Source organism: Euprymna scolopes, chromosome 11, assembly GCF_053919585.1.
Source record: "Euprymna scolopes isolate OS-2025 chromosome 11, ASM5391958v1, whole genome shotgun sequence".
NCBI classification, from domain to species: Eukaryota; Metazoa; Mollusca; class Cephalopoda; order Sepiida; family Sepiolidae; genus Euprymna; species Euprymna scolopes.
The window spans coordinates 20,483,411-20,497,410 of record NC_136492.1 but is presented as its reverse complement, the minus strand read 5'-3'; the positions used below and the strand labels follow the sequence as shown (position 1 = coordinate 20,497,410).

The 14,000-nt window shown below is 34.2% G+C and overlaps 1 protein-coding gene across 11 annotated transcripts in view; it reads left to right on the top strand.

The window, feature by feature from the left end:
- The window catches only part of LOC145287793 (rho GTPase-activating protein 45-like), a 329,642-nt gene that overhangs the window by 26,376 nt on the left and 289,266 nt on the right, over positions 1-14,000 (top strand). For 3 of the 11 annotated variants that reach the window (XM_080135631.1, XM_080135636.1, XM_080135630.1), the window contains exon 1: positions 4,507-4,906. The exons of 7 other annotated variants lie outside the window; for them this stretch is intronic. The gene's annotated coding sequence lies outside the window, so the exon portion shown is untranslated. Of the gene's footprint in view, positions 1-4,506; positions 4,907-14,000 lie in introns of those variants that run through there. One more of the 11 variants, XM_080135629.1, reaches the window with a different exon arrangement.

Below are 14,000 nucleotides of genomic sequence, written 5' to 3'. Positions count from 1 at the left end.
TTTGACTCCATCACTATTTACTTTTGTATAATCTCTGCACCTATGGCTTCCATGAATCCGTTATAATTTGAATAAGATCCTTTCTTGGTGAGCATACATACAAGGTACAAATAAATGGCAGTCTATCCATGATGGATGTTTGCAGTGGTGTTCCTCAAGACTCCGTGCTGAATCTTATTCTGCACAATGCAATCCAATTTATAGATGACGTCAAATTAGTAACCCATATATGAGATCCTAATTATCACATTAAAAGACATCATTAGAGCCCTATTTGGAATCTCTGGAAAGTGTTGAGTTGCTCCTTAGTTACCAATTTGCACTTTGACCCAAAGTGGTGATGCCTGTTAGGGCATCTGGTGCTGTCAGGTTGTCTGAAGATACTGGTTTTCTGATCAAAAATGTGCTGAACATTGTAAAATTTATTGATTCATACAAATTATACAATAATCAAAAATAAATTAGGCACAAGGCCATTCAAAAATGTAGGAAGCAGTGGGGATCTATGGTCATTATTGTGACTCTACCTTATAATTGTCTAAGCTATTCCTAGCTAGAATCCTCAATTACCATAATACCATATTCACTCTAGAGGTTGTCCTACTTAAGATTCCAAATCGATTTTTTGTTTTTAATAATTTTCTTCTACAAAATGGCCAAACAAAACTCCATAAATAAATATTTGAAGATATAAAGAACTTGAAGAAAAAAAAAAATGTCATAATTATGGGATTTAGCATTCAGTAACCCCGAAACGGTTGATATGCCGTAAAACAAAATAACCAACCTATTTGTAGCTGACGTGAAATTAATAGCCTGTATCTTAAGTCTAGCTTAAGTCTATGCCTGGAAATGGTCCATGGAATGAAATTTAGAGTACAAAATAGGCTTAGTGGGGGATGCCCTTTTCTCTTCCCTGCAATCTGTCTCCCACAGGAGAGACGTTGCGAGCCTGTCTTTATTTTATCGTTACTTCCATGGCAAGTGCTCATCTGAGCTCCAATCTCTAGTTCCTCCTCGCCAATCTTTCATGAAAAACACCCGTCTAGCTGAAACCACTGTCAAAAGTTTCCCCCACTCTTTATCTGTGCCAAAACCAAAACGTAGATTCCATGAACAAAGCTTCTTTCTTAGAAGTGCACATCTGTGGAAGTCTCTTCCGTTTGCCTGTTTCCCACCTGACTACAACCTTGATGTCTTCAAGTTCAACATAAACAAATTCCTGATGAACCGCCCCCTTAAGTAAAACGCTTTATCAAATCTCAACACTAACGTACTGTACATGCAATAACCCTTATCCCCGAGTGGCTTTCGGACCTTGATAAGTGGTGACCATAAAATAAAAAAAAAAGAATAAAAAATATCATTAAATGCTGCCATATTGCAGTGGATCCTCCTGATGCGGCTCTTTTGGTCGCGACACAGCTTTGCTCAACAAAATGAACAAGACAAAAGACCAACTCAAGTAGTGTTCGGATGATTAATCGGAATCGGAAAAATTGGAACTTTTTGGGGTATCCGAATTAGAAAAATTTGTGCCTATTTTCCGATGCCAAAACGATTCTTTTAATTGACTTTCTTTATTTTATTTTGTTTAAAACAAAATCTTCCACTGTTGGTAGTAATGATAAAATAATACATATTTATTGATTTTTAAATTACCACTAAAACTAAAACATATAGATCATCCCGCACAAGTTTATTATTATGCTTGAAAAAAAAATATGTACATTTAAACATATTTTTTTACAGTAATTGGGGGATAAAATAGCAACTCTATAGTTAAATATTAAGAGAGTTATAAAGAATCGGAATTAGAATCAAATCAGTAATTGTTCCGGAATCTGCCAAAATATTGGAATCGTTCCATCACTAACCTTGAGCCATGTAAATATTGCATTCAGGCTAGAAACAAGATATGCTCCTTTCAACAATCCCTCTTTGCCAGGCGCCTTCGTTGGTTCATTCATGCACTTTGTTGAAACTCCGGTGACCGGTTGAGACAGCTCCATCTAACAAGTTCACCGCATCCTGTATAACGACCTACAAGGCACTACAGTCCAAGGCTGTTTCCGTTATCAGCATAAGCCATTTTCCTTTCCGCCCTCCTCCACTTTCTCCTTTTAGCCTCTTCTTCCACACCCCTCTTTCTTCTGCCTTTCTCCCCCATTCAATCCCTCTCTCTATTTCCCTCATACCTCTCTCTCTCTCTCTCTCTCTCTCTCTCTCTGACCCCCCTCTCTCTCTCTCTCTCTCTATGACCCCCTTCTCTCTCTGACCCCTTCTCCCTTTGAAACATCCCTCTCTCTCTCTCCCTCTATGACCCCGTCTCTCTCTCTCTCCTTCTATGACCCCGTCCCTCTGTCTCTTCATCTTATTGTCTCCACTCTGGCTAGATGTGGCACCTGGTCTGGTTGAATGTAAAGCCATTGACTCAGCATCCCCAGCAGTCTGGAAGAAGCGGCACGGTGGCTAACTCAAAACCTGGCTAAGGATGCTGAAATGATCTTTGGCTCCCACCTCTACGGGCTCTGCCGATGGAACTATGAATAGCTTATGCTGATAACGGAAACAGCCTTGGACCGCAGTGCCTTGTTGGTCGTTATACAGAATGCGGTGAACTTGTTAGATGGAGCTGTCTCAACCGGTCCAGGGTGAATGCCACCACAAGTACAAAGTTCTTATTAGACACTTGTGTTATTGAACAAATGCATTTCAGGTAAAAACACTATTAAGTGTCATGTTGAAATTAATACAAATTTTAAAATTTATGAAATAATTACAAATAAAAATAGAATTTATCGAATTATTGAGTTTTATCATGTGTTTTAATGTGGAAGATTGTGTGACCAATTCTGTTTGACAAACTGACTTACCCCTTTGAAAAACAAAATTTCCAACCGCTAGTCTGATTTTTTTTTTTTTTTTTTTTTTGAAAAATAGATCTAAGCACATGTACTGGATCATTTTTTTTTTTTTAAATTTTTGTAATTTATACTAATTTCAATATGACATGCTAATACGCAATAATGTTTTCACTAGAAATGCGTTTGCTCAAAAATCTGGTATACTGAACAAGCACAAACTCGCTCCTGAAATGTTTCTCCTACTTTGTTTCTCTCATAATGGTTTGGGCTCTGCTCCATCTTTAACATATGATCTCCAGCATTTGGAGAGAGTTCAAAGACTGACTTTTCAAATGGTACAGGATCTATCGGATCTGCCTAACAAAAGCTGACTCAAAAAGCTTAATTCTTTTTTTTTTCCTTGACCACCAACGATTACGCTGTAATATTATTTTGCCGAACAATCTTCTCAATGATCTCCTTCATGTCCAACTATTCAATCCTGTATGAGAAAGATCTTTCATTACCGATTTAGATTGGAACAAAGAGGGACAACTTTCTCAATCAAGATCCCTGGATGTCAGGATGGACTTGCAGGAGATAAACGATGCAGCAATTCAAAGTGAAATTTAACAGAACAGAATTCTTAAGTTTTCTCTCATGATTTTATCCAGATTAAAAGAGGTGCCGGATCATTAGTTGTCAGGAAATCGATGTTGCACCTGTATTGTGAGATACATACATTCATATTGTTATATACATTCTTAGAAATGCTTCAAGGAAGAGCTTAAGTGATGCACAGCCCTCATTGCCAATTTTGGGTTCACATCATATCAGCTTAGACAGTAGCCCCAACCTGACTCGAGATGTATCAGATCGGTTCTTTTAATTATTAGTAGGACTACCTGGCGTTGTGTGGGGCAAAAGTATAACATATTGCTATTAAAACTTTTATCGCTCTACTTCTCTCTATCAGTTTCTATCTTTTTCCCTTCCACCCTCCTCCACTTTCTCCTTTTAGCCTCTTCTTCCACACCGCTCTTTCTTCTCCCTTTCTCCCCCATTCAATCCCTCTCTCTATTTCCCTCATATCCCTCTATCTTCCGTCTCTCTCTATGACCCCCCCCTCTCTCTTTCTCTATGACCCCCTCTCTCTATATATATATGACTGCCCTTTCTCTCTCTATGACCCCCTCTCTCTCTATGCCCCCTTCTCCCTTTGAAACACCTCCCTCTCTCTCCCCCTCTATGACCCCGTCTCTCTCTCTCACCCTCTATGACCCCGTCCCTCTGTCTCTTCATCTTATTGTCTCCACTCTGGCTAGATGTGGCACCTGGTCTGGTTGAATGTAAAGATGTAGTCTGCTGGAAATGTAGTTAGAAGTCTGGCATTATGCCAAACGTGACTTTTGAATTAAAAATGCATAAAAGATCTCTTCGTGTAAAAATCTACATTTAAATGCATATCGTGCATTAAAAATATTAAAAATTTCTTTTTTTTCTTCAAGAATGGTGACAGCAGCAAAGATGCTTATTGTGTGCGTGTATGTGTGTGTGTGTGTGTGTGTGTGTGTGATAAGCAGGAAGGAATGTAAGTGTGCCACATTCCAAACCCATCCTGCTGACTCTTACATTTCTAAGGTTTTAAACTTGAAAAGAAGAAAGAAAAAAAAAAAAACAGCAACTGGTCCCACCTTATCTAGGAGAGGCTAAGGGAAAGATATACAAAAAATAAAACAACAACAACGACGACGACAACAAAAAACGTACTTAAAGGAGAAAAAAAAATGAAAATAAATAAACCTGGACCTTTGGGATTTTGAGTGTGACTGGGTCAGTATTTCAAGTGTGGGTGAGGGAAGATCCTGACAGTATTTGGTTTGATTATTTGAAAACAAAACTTTTTCAGATAGCCGTGGACTGGGAGTGGCAGTGTGGAGGAAGAAGAGGGTAGGTTAGCTTCTCTGTGGAGGCGGGTGGGGCTTAATTGGACTTCCTACTTCATCTTTGATTTGTATATGAAGCTGGGAGGAACTAATTTTATTCGTCTGGTTTTTCAAGTAAGTTGAATTTATTTTATTTATTTTCAAGTAAAAAGTGAAATATTGTACTTGTCATCCCTCGGCGTACGTACGTATCCATCTAGCAGCAAAATCTCACCCCTTCATTATGAAGGTTCCTAGATTTCGAAGATCCTTCTATTCTAATAGCTTCTTCTCTCGGACTGCTAGATTTTGGAATTTTCTCCCTGCTTTCTGCTTCCATTCATGCAGAAGTTTAAATGTAATGTATACCGACATCTCGCTCATTTCCTTACAATTCCTTCTTGTAGACATGGTTACAAATCGTAGCCTTGCCCCTTGCACGTCTATGTGGCAATATGCCCTGCTTGGAAATGTGCGGGGTGGGCAGGAGTTAAATTTTTTTTTTTTTAAACTGCTCGGTAAAATCCGGTAATAGCAACCAAAAGGTAATCGCACAAAATGAAACTCTGGTTCATGAAATGGAAAACAAAATAAAATATTTGGGGTATTTTTTATTTATTTATTTATTTTTTTTTTTTACGACCTAACCCAGCGTAGTATAAACACTTCAACCTCCCCATGTTAAGAACGGATTTCGGAATAACCCCCACCCCCTACCCCACCTAGAAAGCCGTTCTTAATATGGGGAGGGTGGGGTGTTTATACTACGCTGGTTTGGTTGGGTCGTAAAAAAATACCATATTTTTTTTTACTGATATATTTACATTGCACTTATTATATTGTAATTGTTTTCTAGTGTTTTTGTTTTCAGTCACGCGGGTAATTTTTTGTAACTAAAAAAAACAAACTACAAAACTAAAAAAAAAAAAAAACTACAAAAGCAAATATATAAAGCAGCATTTTACAAAAAATATTATGCAACAATGTAAATGAATCAGGCTACTTATGCTGGATAAGGACCTTGCTAACGTCGGAATCTTCCAGGCGGTTTACGGGAAGACATTAAAAAATGAAAATATCGAAAAAGGTTATTGTACATATTCGTTATGGAACGAAGTTTTCCGAAAAACAATTCCACTTAATTTCATCAAGTATTTTTTTTATTTTACAGCGAAAAAACAATTTATGATACCGAGCAAAAGGTTCAATTTTTAGGAACAAAAGCTAGTAATAAAGATGGGGAGGGAGTGTCGGCGCTTTAACTGGAGTTATCTCCCTTTGGCGTGTTCAACATATTTCATAATGGTTGACTTCAACGCGCTCTCATAAAAACGTGTTTTCTGCTGTAAAATAAAAACTACTCTATCAAATTAAATGATTCTTTCTTTCTTCAGTCCAAAACGGATACGTACAATATAACCTTTTTTCGATATTTTCATTTTTGAATGTCTTGATTAAACTGTACAAGTAGCAACGCCGGAAGGTGCCGGAAACTCTGAGCGTCATAATCCTAAAAAAAAAAAAAAAAAAAAAAAAAAAAAATCTTGAATAAAAAAAAAAAAAATACTTTGGCGGACCTGAACGAGATTTCCTTATGGCCGTAAAATTAATTCCGGGTTTGTATTACTGTACACATAGATTCGAAAAAGTTGTCAAAATAAAACAAATATATAACAAATGTTATCAAAGGCAAGATAAGTTACTTTTCTACGTAACTGGATATGTTTTTAGTGTTTTTATTTAATGTAACATGTTTATTCAGCTCGAAAAACATAGTGTTTACCGATGTATTGGAAAATTAAAAATGGCGCCCGACTCTCTTTGACACGGTAAGTTTGGGAAAAGGAGTTAAAAATAAAAAAAAGTTTATGGTGCTAATGCAGAGAGTGATCCGCGCTATTTTTTAAATCGTATTTCCAAGTTTGGGTTTGTATTACTGTACACATGGATTCGAAAAAGTTGTCAAAAAACAAATATATAACAAATAAATGTTATCAAAGGCAAGATAAGTTACTTTTCTGCCAAACTGGATATATTTTTTGTGTTTTTATTCAATGTAACATATTTATTCAGCTCGAAAAACATAGTGTTTACCGATGTATTCGAAAATTCAAGATGGCGTCTCACACCCTCTTTAACACCGTAAGTATGGAAAAAGGTGTTATAAATAAAAAACTATACAAAATACTATTAAAAACCTGCTGAATATATATGTCAACCTATGTCACGGTAACATATATTGAGCGAGTTTTTAACATCTTTTTCCACACTTACCGTGTTAAAGAGAGAATAAGACGCCATCTTGAATGTTCCAATATATCGGTAAACACTGTATGGTTTTCGAGCTGAATAAACATGTTACATTGAATAAAAACACGAAAAATATATCCAGTTTGGTAGAAAAGTAACTTATCTTGCCTTTGATAACATTTATTTGTTATATATTTGTTTTTTGACAACTTTTTCGAATCTGTGTACAATACAAACCCCCAAGTTTAATTAAAGTTTTATATTTTTTTTTTTTATTCAATTGTACAGAATAGGTACAAAACACCCTCCCCTCCCATGTTAAGAATGGCTTTTTAAATAATAACGTTATTTCAGCACGGACGGATCACTCTCTGCATGAATACCAAAAAAAAAAAAAAAAAAAAAAAAAAAAAACTAAAAATAGCGCGGTGCCAAAAATGCATAAGACCTTTTATTTTTTGCAAAAACATTTGAATTGTTTCATTTTACGCCACAGCGGACATGTGAAACCTTAATAAGGAGAGTTGTGCTGATTGACCACAAAGTGGGGTATCAAGTGCCCCCCCCCCGTTTCTGCACGCGGTATAAACAAATATGGCCGCTACTTCACATGGCGACATCACATGCGGAAAAGTATGTTTGCAATATCGTGAAAACTAGTTGCCGGCCTCAATTTTAAATGCGATATTCATTTTTAGCACACCAGAATACCATAAAAACAAGTTTTTGAAGGTAGGTTGTGTGTTGGTCTACCAGACCAACACACAACCTACAGTGACCAAAATTTGATTCCAAATAAATTTAAATTAAATTTTTCGTTATTTTATGTTTCTAATGTAATCTTCCCCTCCCCCACGATCCCATCAAAATTGAATTTGTCATATTTTGGTGTTCGTTTTGTTTATGAAATTATTAGGTGAAAGTACAGAATAGTGTAGTTTAAAAAAAAAAAAAAAAAAAAAAAATGAACCTCCCCCCCCAAAAAAAATTTAGCGTTATTTTATGCTTCCAATGTAATGCTCCCCCCGCCCGCGCAAATTTGAATTTGTCATGTTTTGCCGTCTCCTCTCCCTCAATCACCAAACTTGAAAAAATGCTAGGGGTAACATGCCTCGTTGAACGCTAGGTGGCCAAAAAGTGGGTGCTCATTTTACCTTTAATTTATATAGAAAAGTGATCTCCCACTCTAAAATGTTAATTTTTTTTTTTTTCAAAGTTTCTTTCATATTATTTATAAAGGTCGTTTAAACGTATTAGGCAAAAAAATAAAAAATAAATAAATCTTCATTTTTGTAGGGGTTAACCGACGCTGGGTAGTGGGTCCACTACCCACTAGATGTGTCAGAATTTTGGGGGAATTTTTTACACCCTAACACAAAACTGCGAATAAAATATAAAAAACTCTTAATTTCTCTTTTTAAAGTGGGTTGTTTATTTTCTTTATGGAATATACTTCCAAAATAAATTATTAAAGTTGTTTAAAAAATAATAGAAATATCATTTTTTATTTAAAAAAAAACAGTGTTTACAAAGTGTCTGTGCGCGTTCCTGCAGCCATTTTTTTTTACGTAATGAAATCAATTTAATTTTACGAGTTAAATTTTTTTCAATTTTAAACTTTAAAAATCTATCAAAATTTTTCTATTGGTTCAATTTTTATGATATTTTCAGATTCAATGTGAAATTTTATGCTCTTTCCAATAAACCGAATATAATATTCTAGACAAGATTTTTTTTTTTTTTAAATTCACTTCCCATTTTGAAATGTCTATTCAAATGAAAATAATTAATTTTCTCATCTAAAATTTATATACCACAAATTGAAGATAAAAGATCAATAAATAAAATAAGCTGATTTAAAACAAAAAAAAAGAATAGTTATTTGCAACGTTAAATTTTTTTTTTTTTTTTTTTTAGTGAAACCTTATAATCTTGTTATATGGTCCAGAAAATTTCGTACAATTACGCGTACAAAATGGCACCAGTGGTAACATATTACATGACTGAATATCCGGAAAACTACTTGTTTGACCGAATTGAAATGCGATATTCGTTTTTTGCATACCCAGAAATCTGAAAAATTCGTCATTTTAAATGTGATTGTTAAGGTGGAAAGAAAGTAAAAATTGACCGAGATTAAATTTTTTTTTTTTGTAATAAAGACAAAATTTTGAAATTTGAGAAAACTATTTTTTTAATAAAATGTTTTAATTTGACTGTAATGACTGAATGAAAGTTGTCAAAACTGAGCGTTTTCTTTATAAAATAAAATGGCGGAGTTGTACAACCATCACCCCCATGCGTAATTTCTATACTGATAGGTTTTTTGAAATTTTTTCACTGGATTATTATTGATTGGACACTAAGTAACCAGAATATGAAAAAAAAAAAAAAAAAAAAAAAAAAAATTGAAAAAAAAAAAAAAATAAAATAATTTCGACATTTGAAAGGGGTTCTCACTTTTTAGTTACAACGTTCTGATAAATCGGTCACCCATTATTTTTTTTTCTTCTAAATACGGAAGTGTCTTCGGGAGATATGAAATGGTCCCATGTTGACGAAGCAATGTATTGGGAAGCGTACGATATGAAAATTGACAACGGGATGGAAAATTATGTAACATTTCTTCAGCATATTAGTGAAATTTATAATACTTAAAAAATTATAAAAAAAAACAAAACAAAAAAAACATGCTGCATTAAATAAAAACACTAAACACATATCCAGTTAGGTAGAAAAGTAACTTATATTGCTTTTGATAACATTTATTTGTTATATATATTTTTTTGACAACTTTTTCGAATCTATGTGTACAGTAATAAAAATCCCAAAAACTAAATAAGTTTAAAAAAAACAACAAAAGAACTTGAAACTTTATTTTCATTAAAAAAAAAAACAATAAAAAAAAGGTATTTTTTTAGATTAGGTCCACCTCCACAATTTTCTTTTAAATGACAACTTTTATAGGTTTTCGACTATGCTGACTACGAAAATTGCATTGAAATTTTGCAGAAATAATTAGTTATCGAGATATAAAAAGTTGTATTATGCATTGTATTTTTTGGCGGCCATCTTTTTTATGCGCGTGCAATGTCAGTCATAGATGAGTAGATTTGTTTATGGCGCGCGCACGCGCGTAAAAATGGCCGCCAAAGAATACAATGCATAATACAACTTTTTATATCTCGATAACTACTTATTTCTGCAAAATTTCAATGCGATTTTCGTATTCAGCATAGTCTAAAACCTATAAAGGTCATCATTTAAAAGAAAATTGTTGAGGTGGACCTAATCTGAAAATTTACCAAAATAATTTTAAGAAAATTATAATGACACGAAATAGATTTTTTTTTTTCGTGTTTTTCGTTTTTTTTTTTCGTGTTTGTAATGAATGTTCGGAGAAATCTTTTAGGGAATTCTTAAATTCCATTTGTATGCCCTCGAAATCTCCAAACTGAAAACCAAAAAAAGTGGTTCCTTCGCAGTAATGTACAAATGCCGAATTTTCTTTGAAACAATGTATAACGATTTGTCAATTGTCTGGATCTCTTTTGCACTTGGTTCACCAGGAATATTAGTTAGGTAGCAAGATAAGTTACTCTTTTACCTACATTTATTTATTTAGAGAATGTTGGTAAACTTTACTTTTGTATGTTGCTTTTTTCTTCTCTTTCTTTATTTTGAACTTGCTCAAGTACTCCTCTATATCATCTTGCAGTGGAGATTTGGTGTCAGTAAGTGAAAAACGAAACCAGTTGCATTCATCAACATTTATTTCTTAAATTGAATTGAAAGAAGTTAAATCGTATTTATTTGCGTTCTCAACGTCAATTTTTAGAGAAAACTTAAAAAGAGGCAATCTGGACTAGGACAAAAAAAAAAAAAAAAAAAAAAAATTGAAGAATTGTGCAGTTAAGCCAGTAAACGACTAAGGGAGAAAAAGATCAAATATACAATAAATAAATGTTAGCATAATCAATAAAAATTACTTTTTTATCTACCTGAATCATTTATTTCGTCGCAAATATTTACTTTTTATGACTGCTGGTAGCCAACAAGATGGCTACCAACAGTCTTCATTGCTTCCCGTGTTGGCTAATAATTCGTAAAAATAAACATTTGCGATGAAATAAAAAGCATTTAAAATTACTTAAAAACAAAACAAAAAAAAATGAGCCAGGTAGATAAGTAACTTTTAATGGCTATGGTAACATTTATTTTCTATTTGATTTTTTTTTTTCGTTTGTTGGTTGCACTACACAATGTTGTAACTTGTCAACATTTCGGTTTTAGTATTTGTAATTGTAACTAATAAAGCAAAAAAAAAAAAAAAAAAAATAGTGAAAAAAAAGACAAAACAAATATGCAACAAATAAATATTACCAAAGGCAAGATAAGTTATTTTGGTTTCTATTTTCAATGGTGGTGCACGAGTCATTTTTTTCTTTTAACTTTTTAAATCATTACTATGTATTGGGTCCAATATAATATAATAATATAAAGGAAATCTGCATTAATCAAAATATCATATTTAAGCATATTTTACGACCAGGCAATGCCGAGTGACCTGCTAGTACTAATTAAAAAAAAACCCCAAAAACCTGATCTCAGTAGAAAATGAGTCGTTAGGAGGTTAACCTTAGTGAAGGCCAGATCATCATGAGCTAATGATCTAGGTGTGTTAAGTTTGAATCTACTTGGCCACATAGCACCACTTTCACTTAAACGTATGTTAAACCTTTAAGTAACCTCTTTTGTAAGTACTTAGTTCTAGAAAGTATCGGGGGGGGGGGTACCAATTCCATGCGGATTCATATGCCCCCCCCCCCAATAAAATATTCACAGCAAAACCTCTTCTAGCTACAACTATTGTGAATAATTTTTTGGTTCTCCTTCGTTATTGTACCTATTTACAATGCCTCCCCACGGGACAGAGTTAGACACCAGGGTCGTTATTGTAGCGAAATTCGGAAGTTGAAATATCGAATTTCAAGTGAAATCAATGGTATCTACTTAATTATCATATCATAATAATGAATATATCAAAAAAAAATTTTTAAAGACACAAAAAATTATACGGTAGAAAATTAATTATTGAAGAAAATAGTTTTCGCTATATAGCAATTTTAGCTTAGTTGACTATTGTTAAATTTGTGCTCATTTTTATATTAAACAGTAATCCTTATTAATCCCTAAATGTGCATCGAATGAATACCATAATGTTGGATTGTGTAGTGGACTTTCGGTCAGCGCCCAAGTTGTGGATAACTTGACAAAGACTAAAGTTACTTCTCATGAAAGAGAACTATTTATTGCACAATGGGAGATTCCATTGTGCACACATGGGCCAGTCTATTCTTTGGATTGTGATTGGCTGAATCACCTGATTGGATATGCTTGTACATAAATACAAGCCCTCAGTCCAGCTCAATCTGGTGTCTGTATTGTGCATAAGCTGGACCCTTGGTAAGTGTTGCTGCTATTATTATTATTGTTGTTGTGTGTTATTGACTAACACAGTTCTTTTGATTATTCTACACATAATGCTTAATTCACTGAGCCTTATCATAAAAGTTCAAACAAAATTTCAGATAAATTAGACTAGTAGTTTGCAGGAAAAATGGCACAGACAGGCAGACAGACTATGAAATATATAACAAGTATATATATATATATATATATATATATATATTTATTTATTTTTATTTTCTTCCTTTGAAGATTGTAACTAGCTGCCAACATTGCCTTGCTTTTTATTGAAACCAGCCAAGAGCTCTTTTTAGTATCCTCGTTGTTCCCTTAAATTGTCTGGATCTCTTTTGCACTTTGTTCACCAGGAATATTAGTTAGGTAGGACTTCAGGCTCTTCTTCATAAGCCCTGTGACACTTATAATTACTGGTATGATTGATATCTCCCTAAGATTCCAGTTTCTTTTCATATCATACATGATACCTTAATATTTAGTCTGTTTCTCCCTTTCAGCTCTGTTCAGACTTCCATCATTATGGACACTCACTTCAACCAAGGTTGCCACTCTCTCTAACTTATTCCATGTGTATACACACATGGAATAAGTGTGTGGGTGTATATATATATATATATATATATATATATCGTGATTGTCACTTCTTGACAGAAGAAGACCATCTTTCCCTTGCTTTATTGTTGATTATTCATTCATTTTCATGTACTTCTGAAATATTATTTTTTATTTTTTTATTTGAATTTTTTTATATACATATATATACATTTATACACACATACATATATACATGTGGAGATGTGATCAAGATGCATCAATTTCTATCTACTGTGGGAACGAAGGTGGCTCTTCAGACCAGCCCTGCTCTTACACAGTCTGTTGCAAAGGTCACACTTAAGCTGAGATTGAGGGATGCCAACTGGTGCTGCTCTACTTCAGGCCTCTACTCGATTTACAGACCACAGAGCAAACAAAACATCTGTGCTCTGCAGTGTTTTCCCCGTCAAAGAAAGATTGATCTTCATATGATCGCTTGTGGCTAGCTAGGTCAGCTCCAGATAAAGTCATTTTACCGCATAAATCACAGAAGTGGTTCTGCACGAAAGCCTCTGACAGACCTGATAGATCTGACAGATTTTTCTTCCGGATATCACGCTTCATTTTTGCATGCTCATATTTTTTCTTCTCAAAGCTATCACAGCCATGATAGACCAAGGAGCGCCACTTTTTACGATCATTGGAAGCACTTTCCCAACCGAACACGTCAATTCCAAGAGCTTTAAGGTTATCTTTGATGTTATCCCTAAAACGTTTCCTCGGTTTATGTTGTGGACGCTTTCCTTGTGTAATTTCACCATAGAACAGGCGCTTTGGCAGTCTCTCGTCGTCCATCCTTGTCAGATGTCCAGCCCACCTCATCTGGTTGCGTATAATCAACTTCTTGATACAAGGTACGTCAGCTCGCGTGAGAACATCCATATCAGGTATAAAAGTG